Source organism: Pectinophora gossypiella, chromosome 24 (assembly GCF_024362695.1).
Source record: "Pectinophora gossypiella chromosome 24, ilPecGoss1.1, whole genome shotgun sequence".
Classification (NCBI taxonomy): Eukaryota; Metazoa; Arthropoda; class Insecta; order Lepidoptera; family Gelechiidae; genus Pectinophora; species Pectinophora gossypiella.
The window spans coordinates 3,704,860-3,731,705 of NC_065427.1; the positions used below are offsets into that span (position 1 = coordinate 3,704,860).

A 26,846-nucleotide genomic window follows, 5' to 3' on the forward strand; every position below is an offset into this window, starting at 1 on the left:
TCACGCAAGCTACATCGATACTACACGGTGCATTCGATAGTCAGTATTATATTATAATGTACGCATTCCACCTGCCAGCAGAATAAACACACTAGCACCCTAGTGCTTATACTGCTTATGTGACAAGGAAATGGGAAATCTTATATATTATATTCCACTGCACATGAGTAGTTCGACATAACATCATGTTTAATTAGGTAAAAGTTTCTATTGTGTTTTATATACAGAGTGGCCCAGAAGTTCACGTTCAAAATGTGTTCGTTTTTCTTTTTTCACCTAGCGGTACATAATATCTTTAGCCATAGTTATGAAGTAAAATAAAAGAATTATTAAGAAAGGAATAGCGACAAAATGATTATTTCTGAAGTAAGGTAGAAAATCTAGAAAAAGGTACAAAATGGGTCATATATCTCCTAAACCGTAAATAATCGCTGAACATATATGGGGGTGTTTCTAATAGCTAATGAGCCCCTCTATCCAATTTTTCATTTTGAACGTGAACTTCTGGGCCACCCTGTATATACATTGGAAGAATTATGGCGTTGACAGCGACTCCCCGAACGGCGATTCCCGCTACGACGAGTCAATAAAGTTGGAAGCTTATGCTTCCATGCTATAATGTTAATTTTAGCTGCGTATCTTCACAAGCATGTCGTAAAATTCGATAGAGGGATGGTGTCCTTTCCAACACGATATGCATTATCATTATATACCAGATGAGGCGATGCGTGGGATTGATCACCTGACATTATACATCCATCATATCCATCTTAGGATATCGTATCCAGAGCCGATTGTACCTTCTTATTACTGTTTCGCATTGCAAAAAATTCTGATTCTAATTTAGTCTCTTTGAATTAGGCCTGCGGTAGAGACTCTCAGAAGCTATAGAGCTCCTTTGGAAACTAAAATATTTCTGCGTCAATGTTTTCAAATGAAGGTACACGTCGATGTGCGAGAAAAAAAAAGCGGATCTGCGTCTCTTGATATATTGGGAGATCTTTCTCAAGACACCAAAGGCGGATACAAATATTTTGATGAATTTTCCTCACCGGCATATACTCATAATGTATCTTCTGCTTCCCTCGTACCTAAATAGGTAAGTAAAGTATGTCGTCGGAAATCTATAAGTCAAATATTTTACAACAAAAGCAAAATTATTTGGCTAAGCATTAGAATTGCATTTCAAAAGATTACTCGTACTTGTAGCTCTGCCCATCCCATGGGGAAACACAAGCGTGAGTTCCATGTGTAGCAAAGCGACACCTAGCGAATCATAATAGAAAGCGACCCATGTCAGTCGCAAACAACAGCTTAGTAGTTCTTAAACATAGCAACTAGATGGCGCATAAAGTTACAAAACAAGGTTGTTAAGCTAAAAAAAATACTCGACAGATGGCGCTGCTCTGAACAATTATAGTACATTAATCTGACGCTAGATGTCGCTAGAAGTTTTTTAAAGTAACTGCAAAGACATGGGTGGATTTCATTTCAGAGTACTAGAAATCATATTTATCATTCTCGTCAATTCAAAAATATCCTAGAATTTTTGCAAATATCCAGTTACAAATCATGTAAGTTGACGACATACCTACATAAGTTCTAGTTTTATTAATGATGATTAATGTTCGTTCTTCTAATAGTTGACAAATACTATAAAGCTAATTCCAGTATACACTCTTAAACTTAAAACTTAACAATTACAAATAAAACTAAACAAACTATAGGTATATAACTATAGTTAAGGCTACGTTGAAAGTGCTCCATCTCTCGACTATTCGGTCGGTGTCCATCACACTCGGAGTGTTACCCCGTTGGATAGCGAGCAAAATGTAGCGCGAAGTAATGCCCGGACCGGGAGTCGCCACCTCGCTCCCGTAGCCGCTTGCCCACCTCGCTGATAAAGCGCTTCGCTTCAGAGTCCCATGTCCCCGCCGTTTCGACGGTAAACGGTACAAAGTGATACGTCTATTCCAGGTTGGTGTACTTACTGTGCTTAAGCCCGGCTGGTAGCCCTCATTATGAGACGCCGCATACGTGCTAATAGGCCTATACGAGACATTGATCTTTTTGCCATGGAATCAACGTGAGACCGTCCGGCCGCTTACCGTCAGAACGAAACAAACCTGGAGGCTCCAGAACGCATGGCACACCCGCAGACGCCGCAGCTCACTCTCTTGCTTGGTGGTCTCATATTTCGCGAATTATAAGACTGTATTTATGTTTGTATTTTTTTGATGTGGTATTTTATAATTACCATTTACCGGTCAAAGCAATTAGGTAGTTTAGTTACCTAGGTCTAAGATAAATTATGGAATTCTGATTAATAAATAAAGACAGATCTAAAGATGACAATTGTTTTTTTCTTTTTTCTTTTTAACTTATTTATGAATTTTAATAACCAAGAAAGATTATAACTGATTTGACTAGTTGGAAAATACCCTCTTGTTTGCACATAAAGGTGATGATGGAAAGACAGTAGCCAGACAAACATATTATTATACTTGTGGTTGCTTTGAAGTAGGTTTATGTCAAATTGAATTTAATTTATTGTAAGTACCTTATCTTCTCGTCCAAAATACCTCAGTGTCTCAAGACGAAAGTCTTTGACCAGTGCGTGTTGCCAGTGATGACCTACGGCAGTGAGACGTGGCCGCTTACTATGGGTCTCGTGAGGAGGCTCGGTGTCGCTCAGCGGGCAATGGAGAGAGCTATGCTCGGTATTTCCCTGCTCGATCGAATCAGAAATGAGGAGATCCGCAGGAGAACTAAAGTCACCGACATAGCTCGAAGAATTGCAAAGCTGAAGTGGCAGTGGGCAGGACACATAGCGAGGAGAACCGATGGCCGATGGGGCGAAAAGGTTCTGGAGTGGCGACCACGTGTCGGACGACGCTCAGTGGGTAGGCCCGCTACAAGGTGGACCGACGATCTGGTGAAGGTCGCGGGAAGCCGCTGGATGCGGGCAGCGCAGGACCGATCGTCGTGGAGATCCTTGGGGGAGGCCTATGCCCAGCAGTGGGCGTCATACGGCTGATGATGATGATGATGACCTTACCCACACCTCATTACGTACTCCGAACTTATACTCGAGAAGGGTCTTCTCTATGACGCCACTCTTTCTCAGACCTGTACTGGTGACTACCAGAATAGCGGTTGAAGAACGCTTATGGTTTAAATGTAGCTTTAGGTACCGGCCAAAAACTCCCTCTGCCCCAAACCCAAGACTCCAAAAAAAATTTAATCAACTCACTGCCTGCGAGCGTATCTGTATAAACTTATTTCCCGTTGGGAAAATTCACGAACTTTAAAAACTAACCTAACAATCTCGTTTAAAATAACATTAAAAAGTGAATCAGCAGCTTCCAGAGTACTCCAGAGTCAGAAGAGAACGACTAGGAAGAATCCTGCGAGTGTCGTTTTCGTTAAGACGGTATTTGAACACATCCTGGACACTCCATACAAAAAATTCATTCTTACCGTGTGTCGCCTACCGCGTGACCTACCTTTTGATTCCTTAGCTAAAGTAAGACCGAGAGGGGGTGAGATCAGCGCCCGATACGAATTGGTGCGGGGCGGACAGAGAGTTACCGTTCTATGCGCAGTATTCTTCATTCAGTGTTAAGTGGTATATAGGTATAGTTCTAAGGAAGTAGAACATTATCAATTCAAGTTTCATTTGAGATTCGTTAGGAAGTGTAAGGATAGACCAATAACCTTTTTAAGGGCTCGAGTTTCTTTGCCCTAATTCGATAAGGATGTACTTAGTTACTATTTTATGACTGGCTGTATGACGTGATAAACTTTGTAGTTTGGCGTGTTCCCTAAGTCACCATGGTGGCGCCACAGCTGCAGCTGTAAACAAATAAAGATTCTAAATCAACGCAATCCAAAGATAGATCCTCTCTCTCTCTCTTTATTTAAGACCTGCGCTCTTGTTAATGGAGTAATCGCTATTCCTCTCTTCTTCCCGCCAAATCCTTCACCTCCTGATACGACACGACCTGCACCTACATATCCGTTTTAGCCTTATTTACCTACAAATATTTCGCAGTGGAAACAAAACCTATGGGGTCCTATTGAGTTAAAATCATGACATTTGACAAAAAGGAAGAACTTACAATATAAGTAAAGGGAATAATCCGAAAATCTAAAATTTGTAGCCCTTCCATCATAAAAAATATTATGTTTTTGTGAAATATATTATAATCTTACTTGCAGTTGGTAAACTGATCGCAACCTATGTCAATGTATGGAGATAACAGTATTTCAACGGCGAAAAATTTGGTTTTGCTATTACAAACGTATTCGGAGTTAAATTAGTCGCGACCTAGGTATGTCGATTGACAGAACCCACGTAGTATTATTATACCTTATTCTATGCTAGCACTTAAACGGCTCCTTTAGGATGAAAGTAGAAGGCATACATTTTTAATTTCTAGTTGCATTTCAGGAATTATTGAGTACTGTTTTGTATTGATTTAATATAGATAATTATACGCACTTGGGTTTAACGCGTGTAGGCATAGGTACAAGATAAACAAAACATGGCTGATTATTACCTATTATGATCACCCAACCCACATGCAAAACATACAACGTCAAAATAAAACTTTATCATTCTATAGTTAGACTTTTGGATAATTATCTTATTACTCACGAGTTTCTTATCTAAGCGTGTCGGATGTGAGTATCAAATCGCAAAACTTGTCATACCGTTAGCTAGATAGGTACGATACCGCGACAAAACTGAAACAAAGTAAGTAAGTATACGAGAACCCACGTGAATACGACACACTGCCAATGAAAACAATGACGTTAGTTTCTCCAATATCGCACAACACACAACAATTTCCACCTAATTGTTCATTCATAAGTACAATAACAAAATCCATTCACATTTTTTTAATCAACGCCGCCGCCGTCGTCGCCGCCCCGCCAAAACTTCGCAGTGCTGCCAAAATGACGAGCCCAACCGCGCTAAACAAACTATTTAAAACTTTTTTAGCAACGGTTATAATTTTATTCAGCCTCGGGGTTCGAAAAAAGAAAAAAAAACGGATCCTTCCGCAAAGAATTTAGGAGTGTCCGAGACTGGGACGAAATCTGACTTGCTCGTTATAAATTTTGTGTAAGATAACAATGAGTGCGTGTGGGTGTGTGGTACAGTCGCTGACGAGTATAGTTACGGCACGCAATAACGCTAACAAGCGTGAAAAAGAGAGAGCCACAGCTTTGTAGAGCGGTGTCCCGCTCTCGCGTCTGGCAACATGGCGCTGACTCGGGCGCAGGCTCGAATCGTATCGCCTGCCCACTCAAGGTTCGCTGACTGCCGTTCTTTTGTTTTTAATGTTGCCATACGAAGAAATTTACCATAAAACGGGCGGAGATATAAGTAGGTACTTTAATGACTAAAGATTTTTAGTATCCTTTAACGGTTTTTTTACTCCATTTACGAACAACTACTTAGATATTGGGTGGGTTTTCTGAATAAAAATAATTTTCAAATAATTTACTTGCTCAGTAATATAATAACACAGAGCAAAATATTATACCTACAACGTAAAAGTATCTAATAGCGTTAATGGTGCCGGTTATGACAGACAAAACATTATTTATTTAAGTCAGCTCTAAAAACAATGCCGTCCTTCACTAACGACAAGTGCCAGATAGAGATAGAGCTAGTTTTAGAACTGTCAAACTAAATTAAAATTAAGTTGGTCACCACCAATATTTTACCTAGTCCTAACAAGAAAAAGTGATTTATACGTTTTTAATGAGTAATAACAATAGGAAGGAATTAATAGTAGATATAATAACTTAAAAAGTCATTATTTTAACAAATTTCAAACATTTCCTACAGACAGTTGGATAATTAAAATTGAAACTCGTCAAGGATAAATATTTACGGTCAATTCTCGAGTCATATTTCGGAGTAGCCTTGTAAAATTCCTTAATTAAAACCTGACATTATATTGACGAAATAAAACCAAAAACGTGGAGAACCGGGATCGAATTCCGGGAACCCTGGGCCGCAGACGAAAACAGCGTCAAGAGAGGACCTGCTCAAACCGAACGTCTGCATACCGATCGTTCGTTTTTTATACGCGGCCGTCGGTGCACGGCGCGCGCTAGTGTGTGTGCGCGCGGCGGTGTGCGCGTCGCTCGTTCCCTCCACCATTGTTGTGTGCAGTACGCTCGCGGAACCCGAGACTGAAGCGGCGTGTTTCACGCTCGCGCGCCACCCAAAACTACCGGCCGATAAACAAAATAATGACCAGTGTACCACATTACGTGGATCGCGAGTGCAACAAGCGACAACAGTGTGTGATAGCGAGAATGTAACGTGCGTGTTGTGTATGAAGAATAGTGCGTTTTGAACGTGTTTTGGAGTTCGCTGTGGACCCGCCATGCTCGTGTTTAGGTATGTGCCGACCGATTAATTATGGCCCATCAGTGTTTTAAAGGGGTCGGTGGCCTACAGTTTCGCTACCAAGATCCGTTTTGTGTTATTTTTGTAATCGTTGACGGATGGATTCGCGGTCGGAAGTCGCGTGGCGAGATATTTACACGCTGTTCAACTCGACCGGTGTAATTTTCGTTTTTCTAGTCACATCGGTCATTTTCTCGAGGTTTTATTAGTGTTTGGCGCCGTCGGCCAGTGTTATCAGTGTGTTGGGAAGTGTGTCGGTTAATTTATGAAGTAATTAATGTGTTATCGCTGCCGGTGGAGCGATCGGCGCGCGTGAACTCTTGCTGCCTGCCATTCGACCGGCGGCAGCGCCGCGCGATCAACTTTTGAAACGGTTCACGGAGCGAAATACTGGATAAATAGACTGATTATACTTAATTAATAAAACGCCACGGAGTATAAAAAAGTAAACAATAGGTATTTTATGTGACAAACCAGTACCTACTCACAAATATTTATGTTTTCCTACCTAACTGTAAACAAATGATCCGTTATCCCAAAACTATCTACAAAATGCATTTGTCTTTCGGGTCGGTAAGGGTATTATTAAACAAAAGCTACCCTCTCAGATGAAATAACAATTATTGCCTACCTAGGATATTGTTAACGATACAAATGTACTAATACAAATCATTGTATTGATTAATGTGTTATCTACCATCTGGTAGGTAGATAAATAATAGGTAGGTAGGTACCTATCTAGTTTATACATTATCTTCACATTTGAATAAGTATTTATAAATATTTAATTAATAAATGGGTACCTACTTATTCCCTCGAGTAATCTATAATGTACTTTATGTAAAAAAATATAATAGGTAACTTACCCTACCTACCTACCTACTTACCTAAAACATAAAACATTTAAATTAATTTGTATAGGGCATACAAAAGACAAGTACCTACCTACCTACCTATGAATATTAATAAATGTCCCAATGTAAGTAACCTAAGTAGGTACCTAACTAGCAACCTACATCTATGCGTAAATATAGTTTTAAAAAACCTTCATTAGTTCGTAAAATAAATTGCCTACGCGCTCATTTTAAACTGTTGTAATGTAAAATCCAACAGAACTGGCTCAAACTGCTTTATGCAAAGCAAGAAACCAAACACTTGTAGTTCCAGACTTCTATTTTTTTAAAGCCTAATATAGGTATTGCCCATTGCTAGACAAAGGCCTTCCCCTTCTTCTTCTTTAAATAGGCTACCTATTATCCTTATTGAGACTGGTACCTACAAGATTCAGAAAACATATTCGAATAGACAGATACAATTCACACCCGTCCGTAACCCCCAACGCGATTCAACATTAGGCTGTTCATCGTCAAGTGAAGATACCACAAGCACCAGTAACTCAGCAAGAACTGCTAAATAAATGTAGTCACCAGCTTGAGTCCTGCGATATCTTCAATGAAAGACTTTCCAGGCCACGTCCCCAAGTAATCTATAGATGGCGCTGTCTAGCTCATCATCATGCGTCAGAGCTCGTCGGAACGGGTGTTCCAAAAGTCTTCTAAGAACATGACCAATCCACTGCCATATACCTATAGTGTAGGTAAATAAATGTAATGACGGCTATCTAGCGTTATCCCGTTTTCACAAGGTCCGTTTATCTAACCTGAAGATTTGATAGGTCCGGTTTTTTCTGGTTAGGTCACATACTCGTACCTACCTCCGAAACGCATTTCTTAGGAGTGTGGCAATCTTTAATCCCTAATGTTATAAGCAGAGGCATTATATTAATAAATGTTGCTTAGGTATATATATGTATTTGGATCAGATTTGTGTTACATACCTAGTATATTGCTTCTCTTTATTTTGATTAGAATAATAATTGTTGAAAGATGTGTGCCTGGGCGTAATAATAAGTCATAATTTTATATCGAAACACATATACTTGCGTGCCTATTCTAAAGTAGGTAGGTAGGTACCTACTACATGTAATGAAGAAGGGTACCATTTTTTATTATTCACTAAACAGTTACTAAAACGACAAGAATAAAGACAAAGTGTTGCAAGTCGTTAAAAAATTCGTAGGTATTACCTACCTACATAATTGCATTTTCTCACAACGCCTAATTGACAGTTTTTCTATTGAAATGTTGCTTTCGAGACATAAAATGACAACCCAAGAAGGACATAGTTCATAATTGTAATGGCATTTCAGTTTTTTCTTACGGACCGGCCCTAATAAATAACTGAACGGAGCTTCGGACCCCTCAAATGTGTTCCAAGCACCTGCTTTAAGAAGAAAGTTTGTTGTTTAATAAAAATAAATAGCTAGGTCTATTACACCTATATAATGTCAGTGCTACATTGTAGTTTTAAGCTTATGTACATTAGCGAAGTTTTACAATTCGCCGAAACTTTATTAATTGTCCAATAGTCAATGAACTCTACCTATAGGTATTTGACAAAAGTTTGTGTTTAAATTCACCGAAATTTTAAAATTCGTAACGATACCTTAGATGTGTTAGAATTTTGCGTGTTTATTGCGCCACTTTTAAAACACTAGTTTACTTTGTTGCAAGTAAATTGAAAAAAATAAGATACCTATTGTACAACAAACAATGCTGTCACATCATTCCTATTTTTTTTCCCCCGCACATTACCTACCTACCTACTGAAATAAAAAAATACGTGTTTTAAACTTATAAACCGATAGAAGATTGTCTACATATTTATATACCTGCAAACATCATGCCTGCAAATTATTATTTTATGAAAATTTTAGATAACATTTTACATTATGTAATAATTGTACCTAAATGTTTAGTGTTTGGGAATTGTTTTGAACTATAATCGTACTTATAATCGGTTTTGATAGAAGCTATATCCACTAAACAGAATTAATATCATTAAAATAAACAAAACAAATAAATTATACACAAAAATAATGTCGAAGTCTAACAGTTATAAAAATAAAAAAATAAATGATCTAAAAATAAGAATAAAAAACCATAAAAAAATATCCATTTAAATTAATATTCGTTTTACGAAAATAATTACGATAAATAGGTATATCCAGGATGATAAAGCTGCTAAACTTATGTTTCACATCAGTATTATAGGTGTATTAACTCTACCTTTATAATTCTAAAAAGAAGGACCTAATCAATCGTGCGTATCGACGGAATATAATAATCAAGTTTTCTGTAATAGGTAGGTATGTATGTAAATTATTAGCATAATAATTACGGGATATTGTTTCTACGATCTCGTTTTAAAAAAATAGGTGCTACCACGTATGTTATGAAGCAAACTGTGGGCTCGGTTACTAATTGCAGGATGAAGATAGCGGTAATTTATTTACCAAGAATTGACACTAACACCTTAAGTTTAGAGGCTTCATTTCGAAACAGTGCCTTATTTTACGTTAACTTATTTATATCTATTTAAATATCGATGAGCGGATCACCTGGTTCCCATACGGTTCATTATCCGTTTAGGACTTTTTGTCAAAAGTGTCCGCAAGTTATTTGTGACTCTGTCCACCCCATTCGAGATTGCAGGCGTGAGGTTATGTGTATGTGTGTGTGCAACCAGTATCAACAGTTATTTTTCGTCAAAAAAGAAATAATAATTCGAAAGTTTATAAATATAGGGCGATGTCATCTGCTCCATCAATATAAAATCGAATTCATACTACATTTACGTTGCGAGGCGACGACCAAAAACGGATATTATTTAAAAACAATAAAATCTTTATTCGTATCTTTTTAAGAAAAATATATTTTTGTAATACTTTTTTTCTTTTTTACGGTGAGCCGTAAAATGCGACTGCGATTTCGACTGCAGGGTCAAGCGGCCGGTTCGAAATTCAAATTTATTAACGTTTCATCGAATATATTTTTATCTGAAGTTGAGCTGGAGATTTAGAAATGGAACTTTTTCAAAATACTTAATACTTTTAAAATGTGTAAATACCCTTATGGACGAGTAAAATGCCCAGTAGTGGTATAAATGCTGGCAGAATATGTATAGTATCTTGGACATGTAATAAGATATGTAGGTATTAAAAGACCGGTATTAAAAGAAACAACAATATAGTGCCTACTGAGAAGCGAACAATCGTTTTATTTTGGTCGTTATCTCAGATGAATAATTCATATGATCGCATTTCCTACGCTCTTTGAGTATTATTGGGTCTAATTAAAATAGGTTCTTATTTTTTAGCGCCATTTTTAACATCCACGAAATTTTCCTAAAATGTATTTTTATTTCGTATATTATTAAAACTTGTCATACATTTACACAGTTTAAAAATAATTTAATGAAAAAGTTATTAATAAACCATGCCTTGTAAAAAATAAAGCTGTTTAGAAAAAGACTGGTACTTCTTTTTTCTTTGATCTACTGAAAAACTATTGTTATTAAGTAAATCTGTTTGAAATTGAATTCCAATTCTAGAATCTTTCCTCAATTTTATAAAAATAAATCTATTTATTTTTTAATTCTTAATTTAGAAAGGAAATTGCCTTTTATTTATTTTGCCTATTTTAAAAATGGAAGGAAGTCGCATTGATTTCCGCGCGTATTTCTCAGACAGAAACAATCCTAAAGTACAGAAGTCATAACTACATAAGGGTAATAAACGTTATAACTTAAACTTTTAACTGTTGTTCCGAACTTCCTTTACCTCAGCATACTAGGCTTAAAATGGTACTTTACTATCCATAAATTAAAGAAGACAGTAGTCCATTACTACTTCATGTTCATTCATTCAAGTCTACAAAACCTAACGTTGTAACGAGACAAACTACAAAGCTGCCTTGTTTTTCAGTGTTGCCAACTTGAAAAGTTATGAATGAAGGTTGAAGTATGGTTATTTTTCGGAAGAAATACATCGATAGTTTACCACTTAGCATGTATGTCTTTAATTTAATCATTTTTATGGTGAATTCCCGGTACCGGAGTTGCACCAATGAGTTATTAATTTATCTTATGTGCAGTCAAATCGTTGGCTTGACCATTGTAGACGGCGATACGGCTCTCCTATCACGTTGGTGTAACAGAAAGCTCGGTAAAGTGTGAGTACTGAGTTCATGTTGCCATGGATGTACCTCTGACTACCCCAATTGGGATGAAGTTGTGAGCTTATGCTATGTTATGCTATGTTATGCATGTGACCAGAATTGTAATTAAAACAAGAATCAGTTACATGTAATTATTTAAAAAAAAAAAAGTTTTAGATCCTAAAATATATCCCGGCGTCCGTCTCGCATCCTCTTCGATCATTGAAAAAAAAAACAAGTAGAGACTATTTCTTTTCCCACTGGCAACATTGAGCTTAGGACATTTGGTATAAACGCGTGCGCCGCGCTATGAGAACCTGCGCGAGAGTCGGGAATGTTAATACGCTCGTGTCGTGCGATGCGCACTCGCCGCATACCGAATACGTTTTCAAAATACGCAGCGCAACTAATGCTACTTCCAATGGACTTCTGTTTTTGAAGGTATTTTGTCTTTGCGCTGTTCAGAGTATACATCTATTAAAAGTAAATTTTACATCCGAAAATGATTCTACCTACATTATAATCACGCCCATATTTCTATCGGAGTATGTAGAGGTACAGTACATCAATGAGACGACCCGCAGCCGCTATTGATATTCGTTTCTAGATATGATATGATGAATCGTACGGTGATAGAATCGTTTCATCACCCCATTGCCCAAATAGTTCATCTTTTTTTTAAAGGGACACTCCATAAAAAAAACTCATTTGTACCGTGTGCCGCCTTACCGCTTAAGTACGAGCGAGATAGACTGAACGCGCGCGCCTCCCTTTACTCCTTAAACAGCCATTTAGAATAAAGTCAGACTCAGAGGGGGTGAGGTAAATCTAGCTCGGCATCCCCTACGAATTAGTGCGGGGAAGTATTATTCTTTTTTTATTTAATAATTGTTAACCCGCAAACATTCACTGTTTAAACAATAAACATCGAAATAAGTCTCCGTATTTTTCTCATTTTGCCCACGAAAACAATTCATAAAATTTTTACGCTTAATTTTCCAGTGAAATACATGTAGCATAATTAATACGTAAAATAAGTATTTAATAGGTTGCTGTATTCGGCGTCCTTATTTATTCCGTAAAATAATCGATAATTGTAATTAATACGGTTTCTTTTAGCACACAATCTCTTCCAAGTGCCTACAAACTTGACACCATAGACAATTCCGTTTTAGTTTAAATAATAATGCGTCGATTTAAATGACTACAATAAAATCTTGTTAAATCTAAGTTGTATATCCGCTTTACGACGTCACATAAACTGCGAGATTCAAATATCGAGAATAAGATGGACATTCTCATCCAATTGTCGCACGAACGTCTCTGAGTACGACTTTATTGCGAGTCTGAGTGAGAACCGATGGTAATTTTGTTTAATGTTAATGGTAATCTCAGATTACAATTCTGTACCGTCGGTGAAAAGTAATACAACTCGAGTTGTATCACTTTTGAGTTATTAGCACACACTTCATGTTCAAAAAATTCTCTTTCTTTCTGTCTAATTCTCGTAACTGTAGCTATTATAAATACGGAGATAATTTTTGTGTCTAGTGATATAAGTACTGTTTGTGAAGGATTCATGCTGTTATAACACGTGTAACATAATTCATCTTAACTTGCATTAAAGTGAAATGAAGATTTTCACTAAATATTTTGGTGTAAGTAAATGCAACTCAACATATATTAAAATACACGCAATCCTTGAATTCTCACAGTACGTGTTTAATGATATAATTTTAGTTGTAACATCAAACACCAAATTTATTTTTTCGTGAAAAGTAATATAAATTAATATATATCAAAATATTTCAGAAAATACGATCTTAGATATCAATAACGTGTCGTGTATAATGATAAGCTTTGCCCAGCAGCATACATACAAGTTCGATTCCATGCGCCACCAGTGTGTATCCTAGGGTGACCTCCGCATAAACCTGTCTATGGGAAGACATTTTGTCTAAAACCACAGCAAACCATATCTGATCCGCATTGCGAATGGGTATAGGTTAAGTTAGTACTTCAGACCAAACCGTGTTTTTTCTCTTTCTGCTATAACCACCTTGTAGTACTTAATTACAGTACCTCAATAAGTTGTGGGTCCTGATCATGGCGTCGTTATCACCATGGCAGGGTTAGTCAAGAGGTATTTGAGATTTGTCATAACTGTCGTTAGTCTCCTTCCCTTAGCTCGAAGCATAGCTGTTTTACATAGTTTTCTTGATTACATGCAGGTTAAGCGGTGGCAGATTGAACGCTGCCTTCATTGCTAAGGAGGTTGTAGACGTGAAATAATGGCTCCAAATATTATCGAGCTCCAATTAATATGCAAGCCATTCAATACACGCTGGTTAGATCTTTTATGCAAGCGCCGGTAGTGGTATTTTTGAACCTACACAGCCGTAGATGACAGCTCGGCATCGGCAGCATCGGGATCTGCCACATCTTCTCAAGAGAAGATTACCAGTTTCTCAAACACGTTGAATGGTGTAAATTTGTCGAGCTTCCTCATTTTTATAAAGGGAATAACTGCTCTGAACTCTTGAGCACCACAAGTAATATTTGTTTTCTGTATTTTGATTACATAAGAGAGAATTACGCACAGGACTGTGAAAAATTGAAAGAGGAAGGTGAGGCCTTTGCCCAGCAGTGGGATCTTGTAGGATAGATTAGATTAGAATAAATAATTGGCAACACTACGGGCACAACCCCTTAATTAAACCAGGTCACAAAGTTTGTAAAAATCCTAGGAGGTATTTGAGCTTCTGAAAGGAGTTAGTTGGCTTACATAGTCAATAAAAGCACGCATAATGGATTACTTGTGTTTATGCGGAAAACTGAGCCCATTAAAATAACATAGTGGGACATTCGAGTATTCATTGAGTCAAGTCAGGGGCCTATGGCGGCTCAGTTATAACCCTGACACCAGGGTTGATGGGGTTGGTAATTCACCTCACAATCCACACGATAGAAGAAGAAGAAGATGGGACATTTGCCCATACATGTTGTGCCGACCCCACCTAGAGTGAGATAAGGGCAGGAGGATGATGATGATATAGTGGGAAGTTTTCCCACTTCACAATAGTGGTCCATACGCGAGGATACGCGGAAAGTCCCCCACGTGTGCTTACGTGTAGAGTTTTGCGGAAACGAGCTCATTTAGCTTAACCATAACAGACCATGGTCCATGGTGGTCATGGTCATGGTCTGAGGATAGCCCTGTGTAACCTATAGGTTTGGAGGTGAACCAATGATCTTCATTTTCACTACCTATTCTCATCGTCAACATTGATTCGACTCCGTTTATCGTTCTGTCAATGTTGCGGGCTACCATTAGACCGGGAATTTTGATAATTCGAAATATCGAATTTTACTTTACTTTAGGGGATTTTGATTGTGGAATGAGTTGTGATCTTTTAAATAGTTTCAGCAAGAAAGAAGTAACACTTACCGGTTTGTGTGATTTTGGTTTAAAAGTACGTAGGTACATCACCTTTATCTCCAGGCCATACTGCCAGGCTAGCCCGAAACATTCCTAATGACTAGTCTTAATATGATTCCTCTTACCTTCATTTGTTAGGGGTGGAAATATTATCATAATTGAATTTGTAAGATTTTGACTGCAAAAATGAACCAAAAGTGGTTTTGATTAGGGGCGTAGTGTAGTGGACAAAATGTGTTTGTAGTGGGCAGCAGTGGTGGTTTTGACCGGTTATTTATGAGTTTTGAGAGTAAAATCATAACAAAAATATCTTATTATCGTCACCTTACACTATATATACGTGTACCATCTTTATATGTATTTATTATTAGAAATTCGTAAAAACATGTATCATTTTACACAATAAAACCGAAAAAATAAGTCATGTTAAACCACTTGACACAAATTCGTTATAGTTTATCGTTTGTGTCAATTGATATAAGTTACGTTTCTTTACTTTTAAAGAAAATAAATAGAATTTTGCCTTTCTACAACATTATGAAATAAACTTTCTTCCAAGACATTTTGTTTTTTGTAGAATAAGACTGTAAAATTAATAATTGAAATATGATATATCAACGATGACTTTTTTATAGTTATATGTGTAAAAAGGTATAAGTAGACTTGTATCAATTTACACAATATAAAAGTTGGTGTCAACTGATACATGTAATTTATTTTGATCCTCTACCATTTCTGTTTAGGTTCTAAATATAACTAAATATTAGAAAAGAAACCTTCCATCATCACCTATCGACACATCTAACTTCTGTTCCATTACTCCTTATAAGTCGCGAGCTAGAATATTTTTAACTTTAAACTCGATTTTCTCAAAACTTGAATTTTGGACTTGTATTACTTTTCACCGACGGTACAGAATTGCGTTCACGTATTGAAATTGTTCTTTGTTGCTTGCCGTAGTTATGTCACAAAGTGATATAGTTACTGTGGTATTTGAATCTGGAAATGGCCTTGGTTGATAAATGCGATTAGTAGATAAATATCTCTGCCACATGCTATTTTAGCGTTTGACCGCTCGACTGTTTTTGTTGCACTCATGAGTCAGTCTTAATCGAATTATTTGTTTCCATATTGTATATCCTCATGCCATAATTATAATGCCGATAACAATACTTTTTTTGGTTATGGCAATGGATCGCTTGGGAATACCACCATTCTGCCAGATAACAATACTATTCCAATTTCAATTTTTCTTTTCTATTCATTTTGACAACTTATGCTCTTAAAATGCACTAAATCTAACAACAGAAGAAAATGATACTTAGTACATTCAAATAAAGTATTTATCCCATGGAAGTAACAAGTATTAACACTAGTATTTACTGATTACATCCATGACTTACGTAGTCGTCCCTTAACGGCCACTTTTTATAAAACAAAGGATACGATAAAGTCGATAAACTATCAAAAGTCGAAGTGAAAGAAAATGTCTCTCTCTCTTTTCTTCGTTAAATACCCATATTATACTAACTTCCTCTTCGCACAGTTTCGGATTAACCACATTGTTGTAATTTTGGCAATAGCGGCAACCCAAAGTGGATAAGTGCAAAATGAGCCAATTCGCGCGGATATTGAACTATGGCCCGCATTGTGTCGATGTGAGGTTGGATACATTGAGCTAATGATGAGAAATACAACCGTGTTCCTGTGTTATGCTACGGGTTAAAGATTACCAGAGTGATATACCATATGTCTTGCAAACTTAGAACATATTCAATTGGACTTATTTCTCATTTTAAATATGGAATGGTACATAAACTTCTTCTTCGCATAATAACCTAAAATATCGTCCTAATTACAGCGAAACCCATTGTCTTGTTTAATCAGGCAGAAACGTTTCAAACAAACCGAATTATCTCGAGCATAACATGATAAATTTCGTTCTGCCAACGTAATGAGGGATTCCTAGAAGACGAACCTACGCTGCATATAAAACTTAGCCGAAAAAAAGTAAAATCTTGTCGATGGTCCAAAAACCCAACAGCCAGTGACAACTGTACGTTGAAAAATATAAAGTAGAAATTCGAAAATCAAATTGTGACCGCACGAATTATGAAAGTGGCGGTCTCTCGCCAAATTTTTTTTAGTTTTTTTTTTTGCAAAGGCCTGACTCGTCCTCCCTGTTTGTTAGTTATTGTTCACGTGTAATGATTTGGAGAAAGGAATGAGTTTGGAAAGACTGAAATTATACTTTGTTCCTTCTTCCGCTAAGAGTTCGAGTTTCATAATTAAAAATATGGTTTAATTTATTCGCTTGCTTGCTTTAATATTAAGAGTTCTGCTTTTTACTTTTTTTTATTAAACCCCTCGATCGTGAATAAAACGATGTGGTCCTTGTATAAAGACATAAAACAAGCTGCTACTTTATTTCATTACATAGTAATTTTTAAAGAACTTGATACAGACTATTCTGCCTTACTAATAATATACGTCTCAGAGTCAACGTGTTTCATACAAATTAACGTTTAAGCTGTTGATGTATTAAATACAATCCCACATATGGACGTATGATAATTATTACCATGTAAAATGGCAACACCCGGCTATCTCGTCAGCAATTGAACTTTTAAAGGCGTGTAAGCGTCTTTGAATTATGACTTGCTTAACGAAAATTTACAGCTTTAACTGTGAACAATATTATTTATTTTTCTTTCTGACACAATACTACAACTCAATGTAGTAGTGCCGTGGTAGCCCATTTGGTAGAACGCTTGACTCTCACTTTGAGGTCACAGGTTCGAATCCCGGTACGAATGACTACCAATGACTTTCGAATTCATGTTTGGATCTCATATGTTTCCCACGTGCTCGGCGTTAAAGGAAACATCGTGAGGAATACATTCCCGAGAAATGCGTTTCGGAGGTATGTGACCTAACCTGTATTGGGCTGGTTTTCCCGTCGAGTTGGAAGGTCAGACAGACAGTCGCTTCTGTAAATAACCGGACCTGTCAAATCTTCATGTTAGGTAAGCGGATGACTTAAAGTCAATGTAATCTTATCGGGGAAAGCACAGCCACGAAGCGTGTAAAAGTACCATGCAGCCACTCTTAATGTTGGCTTCGATTTGATATAAATCTTGTAATTAAGTGACCGGCTTTTTCCTTCGGGAGATTTAAATAAAATAAAACAACGATTATTATAAACAATAATATATAGGACTAAATTACTACAAGTCTAAAACTAATAAAAACTTATATTCTATTTAATTTATTTACTCGTCTAAATTAACAATTCCATTTCTTGAAATTCTGAAATTTAGTTTATCACGTTGTTCTATGACGTCACTGTAACATACATTTTATACAAATTCCATAGTAATTTCTTCTTTTGACGATTACTAAAAAGTAGATGATTTGACTAAATGGAATGGAAACTATTAAGCACTTAATAGTAAGTACTGCTTCTTACTTGTACCAGGAGCACATAAGCTAATGGGAACTCTTGTTTCCCAAACAATTACTTAGGCGCAGACAGCCCTCTGATGCCGACGTCCAGTGCCAAATGTGTAATCGTTTTCCCAACGAGCTCACGCACATTACCACAGTAAAAAAAGAAGAAAAAATCGTAACCGGTTCCCTTTTTATAGCCAGCAAAGAAAAAGGTGAAACCGTACCTTAAACATGGCAACACTAAAGAAGAGTATCGATTGGAGAAAGGATGCTTGGAGCGTGAAAAAAATTGTTGTTTAAAAACGATGTTTTGCGGTCAAAAATAAAGATTGACAAGGTTCGCAATTACTCTAGCCAGGTACAGTATACGCTCTTTTTTTTCTCTAGTTTATGCCAAAATGAATTAACCTTTTTATTTAATAGTACGAATATCATACAAACAGAAAAGTAAGCAAGAATAATAACAGGAAATTACATTTTACTGATCGTGTAATTATAAACGTTTCGGGAACTAAGCTACGTCTTCTTATCAATCACCATCCTTTATAACTGACTCGGTCCATAGACAAAAGAGATCTTTTATTAAAAACAAAAAACCTCTTCGCCTCGGGCCAGTATTAACAATGATAACCCGACTGAATACAAAAGCTGTACGAGCTTCACAATTTAGCTGGAATAAAAGGATATTTAAATTGACCGGGTTATGTCTGGCGGGCCATAATTGGCGCTACTGGTTAATCGCCCGCTAACAAATGTGGTGCGAATTGGCGGGAAACGCTATTGTTAGAATTTTTGAGGTTATAAAGACATTATGATGTTAGTGAATTAAATTTGTTATAGTGAATGATTTTGTGTGAACGGATATGAGCTGTAACAAATCTTGAATAATTTGTGTAACGCAGTTAAACTTAGGCACGACTTGTTAGGTATTATTCTTATTTTATTTTTAGATCTTATATTTAGCCGACTTAGTACCTATAGTTTTATAGACGTTAATTCCATCCACAAAAGTGGAATCGCTTTCCATAAAATAAAATACTATAAGTAAAAGAATTCCATTGATGCCCAAACCTATGACTTAACGGACCACAAGGACAAGCCGAAAAAAAGTAAAATGGCTGCCATTGTTTCCCAGCATACCATAAAAGTATATTTATTGCCCTTTGTTATAATTCTACACTATTTTATTTAGAACTATAATAATACTTAACAAATACTAAAAAGCTTATACTTACTAATTTTTATACAAATAGAAATAATGTTTAAAGTAGTAAAAACTTCTATAAGTAAAATAAAATAGGTTTCGTAATATTTCGTTTGTACTAGCCTATAGACTTCTTATTAAAAAGTTTTCTTCTTTTTTAAGTTATCAAAACTTTATTTACATTTTAAATAAAACTTAAAATGAAAATGAATGAATGAAGAAGTAAAAAAGAAATTATTATGCATTAATTGCACGTTTTCACTAGCGCCATATTTTATAATATTGGTTGTTGAATTGTGAAATACGTAATTCAACTTGACCTAATTAATTTTTTTTTTTTTTTTTAGGCTATTTTAAATTGCGTTTTATGATCTTTTGCAAGATATTTTTTATTGATTTTTCATTCGTTTTTCGTAACTATTACATAAGGAAATATCTCTATGGGGGCTCTATGTCACTTTTTTATTTCATCATCATCATCTCCATAACATTATCCCATTTTTAACAGGGTCTCCTTACCTAACCTGAAGATTTCACAGGTCCGGTTTTTACAGGAGCGACTGCCCGTCTGACCCAACCCGCGAAGGAAAAACCAGCCAGCAGCTAGGTCACATACCTCCGAAATTGCATTTCTCTTCACGGATTTTTATTTAAAAAACATTTTTCATTTTTAAATTATTTCGTTTTTTTTTCATATATAAAAATTCAACTATAAGTTCGATATTTTGTAACTTTTTCTTTGATTTAAATTTCATAGTACCCACATATTATACCATATTAGGGAATATGCTCGGCCCCGTTTTATATGGAATATGGTTTTGTGGGTTTATATGACCACACACCTCTGTCAAACCCTTCAGGAGTACAGGCGTGGTGCTATGCTATTTATGTTATGTTGTTGTTACTAAAGCATTTTCCAACCACCTGTCTAAAAGACTCGCAGATACGCAAGTAATGACGCGTGAAAAAGTTTTCAACAAATTACAGCGGTGTGTATAGTAGGGGTGAAAAGTCCGTGGCGCTATCACAATCGTTAGTGGAGCGATGGCCCACCAATGGCGATTAAAGGCGGTCCTATCGGTAGTAAGTAGGCGGTTTTGATGTACCGTGAAAATGTGGAAATGTACGCTCTGGTGGAAAAGAAAATGTATAAATGTAAACCTAAACAGCGCGTCTTAGCTTTTGTGAGAATGTAGATGTGTATGTTTGCGTATGTGTAGGGTTGATAAAGAACATATTCAAGTTAAGTAGAGTAACAATTGTTAGAATTTAAAAGGGAGCTTGGGGGCGGAAATAAAAAAAAATTGGCTCGCGTTACACCACAATCTCTTCAAGTGACGATGTAATTTAGGGTGGATCACGCTTACCTAGCAAATGCCTATTCACTCTAGCCTAACAATTAAAAATTATTTATATATTTTTATTTTTATTGCAGTTAAATACATAATTTTGATCCGAAAGTAAGATGATCGGTCTGTTTTTACTTATTTGTCGTTACACGTGTCATCATTGGCCTTGACACTAGGGTTGATGAGGTTGGCCATGTCACAACCCACATGAAAGAAGTAGATACACTTTTCTTTTTCACTTTATATAGTGTCCTCTGCCTTTACGAGACAATAAGCAAACAGATGTTGTATAGTCAACTGTTCTTTACAGTAACTTTAAAAAAAAAATATGGTAAATATAAATAAATAATAAATATGCCAAAAAAGAAAGCTATTCTCATAATTCATAATCATTTATTCGCAATAAAAATGGTATTTCAGATGGTCAGCATTTAACATTTGGTCTACATTTTTAGTTATTTAAATTATAACATGGAAATAGTTAAATAAAATAAAATTGATAATTTAAATGTCAATCATCTATATATCTTTCGTAGCCGAAAAAAATATTCACTTTTTCACCCAACAGTACACGGCTCACATAGCGTGACAGCTCACAGAGTGTACCTAATTAAATCATCGCTATTGTAAGCGCACACTTAGCTATGTAAATACACACATACGTGTTTTTACGTGTATTTCGCACCAGTCAACGAATGTACGAGTGAATAATGAATAATTAAAATTTCGAATACGTAATTGCTATCTGTAACACTTTTTGCTCCAACCATACGCAGAAGTGTGTATATGAGAAAAAGCATTTTGTAGTTAAGTGATGAAATCTGTCTGTAATTATGGTAGGTGGGGTATTTTTGCATTTGCTGATGTTACTGTACCATTAATGATAGAGATTCAAAAGAAAAGTTTGTTTTTAAAAATCATAACATGACTCATAACATAGACATCCTTAATATACGTCCCACTGCTGGGCACAGGCCTCCCATCAATCAGCCGGAGAGGGTATGGAGCATACTTCACCACGCTGCTTCACTGCGGATTGGTGGATGTTTTTAAAAATCATAATAAGAAAACCTCTAACAGAAAGCTCTCTTTAGATACGAATTAGACTGAATTGAGTGGACATTATCATTTTTATAATAGACATATAATAATAATAATAATAATACATATCTGTTTATGTTCTATCTAGAAGCCATTGCCGTGAGTTGCCACTTTATTATTATAGTGTTAAAAATTCGTAATTATGCTGTAAGTTTCTTCCAAAGATAGATAAGAAGATATTTGACAGTAAATCTTCCTAAAAAAGTGGAAGGCCTAGGCGAACATCCCGCGATCAATTCCAGAATGTTTTAAAGAAAGGCCCTCAAGAGTACCGTCGAGCATGTGTGGTGTGAGTGTGAGTGGAAGAAGCGATAATGTGTCAGGATCGTTGTAAGTGGAATTCCGTGGTTTCTGCCTACCCGAGAAATAGGCGAAACTTGATGCTTAGGAATACAGATGCGAGCTTTAATAACATAAACTCACGACTCTATCCCAATTGGGAAAGTCTGAGGCACATCCATCTCAAGATGAACGAAGTACGGTCATGAGCATTAATATGTATACATTTTGGTACCATGTCACATTAACTTTTTTGACAAATTGAACTGTAAGTCTCACTAAATGTCAAATATGTTAGTGCGACAGAGTCCTAAAGTGGGTACATTATATTGCTCATGACCCCACCGCGAGCTTTCGAACAAAGTGCGTTTAGGAGGTTCCTTTTCTCGCAGTTCTAGTCTAGTTTAGATTTATTCTACGTCTTCTACCTCTACGGAACGCTTCGGAGAGAAAGAGAGAAACTCCTTAATCACGGGGCCATTTAGACCACGAACTTTGTCCATTAGGTAATAATGAAAAATCGGCAAATTACTTACTACTTAACTAATATGCTAACCGTAGCTTACCAGTCGTTGATAACACGTGTTTTCAAAGAAAGCATTGACAGCGTACCGTATCCGATTACGAACGTCACAACACCCAATATTTCTTGGCCCCTCTCTTTGAACCTCAGACGTATCATTACCAAGGACGCTACTATACGTTAAGTGTCCATGTAAACTGGTTGGACCTAATTTCGTAAGAATGGTAGCATGTGGTCGTGAACCGTATCACATTTCGAGCTCAGGTCACGTATGATAATTATTTTACTAGTAATTGAATGTTTGAATAAGTGATTTTTATTGTAAAATGATCTTTAATGATATAATGGTGCTAATTCCTGTAAATACTATCTAATTTTATTTTAAATTATATCATTTTCTTATCCACCGAAAAGGAAAGGGACGGATAATTGACAAGCATAAAATTTATGGAACACACGTCAATTTTAAGCACAAATCTAAAACAACCTTCTAAAAATTTTACATAGGCCAATAATCCGACAGAATTAAGTTAGCAGCACACGTTAAACGGTCTGCATACCAACGAGATACCTTTTTGATTTGCCCGGGTTATTCATTCATTTACTCAGTCTTCCTAAAATTAAGAGCTGTCAATCATCCGTCCCTTTTCTTTTCGGCGGATAAGAAAATGACAGGTATAACTTAAAGTAAAATTAGGAGGTGTCTGCAGGAATCGGGGCCATTGTCATGATAATTTTAGGTCTTTGAACGCATCTAAAGACTAAAATCACACCATAAGAAAAAACCAACTAAGTGTGAGCGAGACAGACTGAGCGCTCTCCCTCTTACTCCTTAGCGGCTTAGGGCCATTTTAAGACTAAAGTAAGACCCAGAGGGGGTGAGGTCGGCGTCCAATACGTGTTGGTGCGGGGTGGGGGGGGAGTTACCGTTCTACTCTTAGTATTATTCTTTTGTCTATGCTTAAATTCAGATCTGGGAATGCACTAGACAACATAATTATAAATTATAATATGTCACTACCTGTGGTACTGTCCACCCCGCTAGGGAATTACAGGCGTGAATCGCATCTCTGTCCACGTATCTATATATAGAATTCCATTACGTTAATCAACAAATCAATTAACATAAAACACTATAAGTGCTGATCACCATAGATCGAAGTTAAAGCATTGAACGGTGCAGACATAAAGTATAACACTAACATGCGCTGTGTTGCGCATACGCACCCTATGCAGTTAAAATGTAAATGAAGTGTTTTTATCTTACCACCCACGGTATAGCCTATGAAATGGCATTCGCAACGCTTAGTGCACCTAAGGTCTGAATTATAATACGACCTACGTACTGGTTAAGCACCTCTTTGATAAAGAGAGGAAGTAACACGCATGCGCCACTAAAAGCAGCCAATGCTCAACTCCAATTTGGTCAATGTACGGATTTCTAGAATTCTTACAGTGTTGTAGGGGTCTTCTTTAGTGTTGTATCAGTCTAGATTAGACCGGTCGATACTTTTCTATGTAACAGTATTGATCGAAAACACGCCAAAACAAAACAGATCTGGCATATAAAAAGTACAGTTAAACGTTGAAGATATAAACTTGAAATTGAACTTCCAGCCAATGGGCGCAGTGAGACGATGGGATATAACTTCGGACACTAAACAGGGTTCCTTGCGCATCGTAAATGTTGTTGTGAGTCGTAATAAGATCTCGCTGTTGCGTTTTATGGTGCCTTTTACGATTTTGCTATGTGAAACCACTGGGCGAGGGTGCGGCCTACGAAGCTTTGTTAAACGATATAACCCGTTGCTTGCTTTCTGGGTTGGTCTACTGCTGCTTCCCATCGCGATTCAACCTGTAAGGGGTTAAAAAGAGGCGTCAAAATTTGTGTGAGACTTCTACAGTGTTACAAAAGCATGTCTAAAGATAAACTAGGTTAAAAATCATAAACCGCGACACAAAAGAAGTCGACGGATTTTAATGGAACTAATTGACAAGTCATGATAGTTCTATGCAGAAACTCCGACAGTAGCGCCGCGGCTGAGCGACTTCTTTCCTGACACGGACTATATTTTAAAATTAGTTTATCTTTTAGTTTTCGTTTTGTAGTACTGCTATAGTTTTAAAAGAATTCAAATTCAAAAATATCTTTATTCAGTAGGTAACATAGTTACACTTTGAATCGTCAATTTTTACATAACGAACGTCTCATCCGCGTAAAACTACTACAGCTTCTCACAACCTGTGTAGCCGGGGAAAAGAAGCTGCTAGAAAAACTCGGCACAGGGCCCTAGACGTTCTTTTTTTCAAAAAAAAACAAAGTTCTCAGAATCGTTTCCAAATTATGGAGAATAGTTTATTGTTAAAGCTGTCGTCTCCAAAATCACATTAGTACACTACCCGTGCGAAGCCGGAGCGGGGCGCCAGTACATACTATAAATGCATTCCTACCGGGGTAATCAGAGACTATGATTAGCATTTACTTAGATCTTGATAATACACCTTTGGTGTCCGCCTTTTACGAATGTGTCTAGACAAAATCTTCGCGTATTCACTTCTTCTGGAAGGCAGACTGTGAACTTCAACCAACCCATCACCAACCTTGATGTCAGGGGTACTATTGAACCGATAAATGTCTTGACATGACTCATAATATTGACCATATTCTTACCTACCTATCATCGTCAACATGATATCCATACTAATAAATAGGAAAGTGTATGTGTGTGTCTGTTTGTTTTGTCCATCTCTTACGCCAAAACGGAGCGACGAATTGACGTGATTTTTAAGTGGATATATTTGAAGGGATGGAGAGTGGCAGAGACTGCTTTTTGTCTCTTTTTATCCCCCCTCTTTCCTAAAATGGGGGGTGTATGTTTGTATGGAGCAATCCGCAATTTTCAAGGTAGAAAGCTATAAATTGGTACGCGAATTCTACTCGACTCCAAGAAGGGGTGAAATGTTATATGGAACTTTTCGCAGTTTTCAAGATGGGAAGCTAAAATTTGGTACATTGGGAAAGGGCTGTTACCCCGAATTAAACGCGAGCAAAGCCGCGGGTAGAAGCTAATAATATATAACGGTGCTAGACTGGTTAGTAACAAGCTATACGGTTCAATATACGTATAGAATACATATTTCGTCCTTGTAATTATTTAAATTCATGTTTTTAAAAAAAAACATTCTTCATCCATACAAACACTATAATACACGTCAACTACTCATGTTTGCCGAGCCATTTGTTTGTCGACAAACGTCGTCAGTTCCGCAGTCATACATTCATACAACATCATACATACATGCACTCATACAATATACATACACACATGCGCTCATTACGATGCAAGTACGGTGTCAACGTCGGACGATTATCGAAGTAATATCGACTTGGGAATCGATTAGAATCGATCAAATTTTCTTTCATAAAGAATAATGCTATTATTTATTTTATGTGATATCATTGATTGCTATGTGCACCTAACAGCTTTCTTGTTTAAGTGGTTAGTGCGTTGGGCTCACAATCTAGAGGTTCGGGTTCGATTCGAAAGAAAACAAAAACCTTTATTCTTCAATATTACTAACTAAATAATTAAGTTTTCTTTGAAAGAAAGAAAGAAACATTACTCCCGGACACCACAGACACAGACAGACAGGTACATTACATTCAACACAGGACAGAAATCACACAACCAAAAATAAAAATAAAAAAATCTTTGGTAATCAGCATAACCAAAACACAAAGTATAACTCAAGGAGATTCGCCGAATCCCGTCAATCTCGAATGGGATCTCGTCATATGCTTCGGGATTGATCCCGAAAAATTAGACGAGATCTAGCAAGATCGGGATCCCGCGAGATCGGGATTGCATTCCCTATTCGATTCCCAATGGAGTGATTCTCAATATCACTTTGTGAGACTGTCCTTTGTTTGGCAAGGACAATGCAGGCATTGCAACTCGGGTTATTTTTTTTTTTCTTTTTAAAAACCGACGTTATTTTTTTATCTTCAGA

At 36.7% G+C, this 26,846-nt stretch overlaps 1 protein-coding gene across 9 annotated transcripts in view; it reads left to right on the forward strand.

Moving 5' to 3' along the window:
* Window positions 1-6,114: 6,114 nt before the first annotated feature.
* LOC126377867 (protein pangolin, isoforms A/H/I/S) overlaps window positions 6,115-26,846 on the forward strand; it is a 192,960-nt gene continuing 172,228 nt past the window's right edge. For 3 of the 9 annotated variants that reach the window (XM_050025883.1, XM_050025884.1, XM_050025887.1), the window contains exon 1: window positions 6,120-6,424. The gene's annotated coding sequence lies outside the window, so the exon portion shown is untranslated. Of the gene's footprint in view, window positions 6,425-26,846 lie in introns of all 9 variants that reach the window. The other 6 variants (XM_050025885.1, XM_050025892.1, XM_050025886.1 and 3 more) reach the window with 4 other exon arrangements.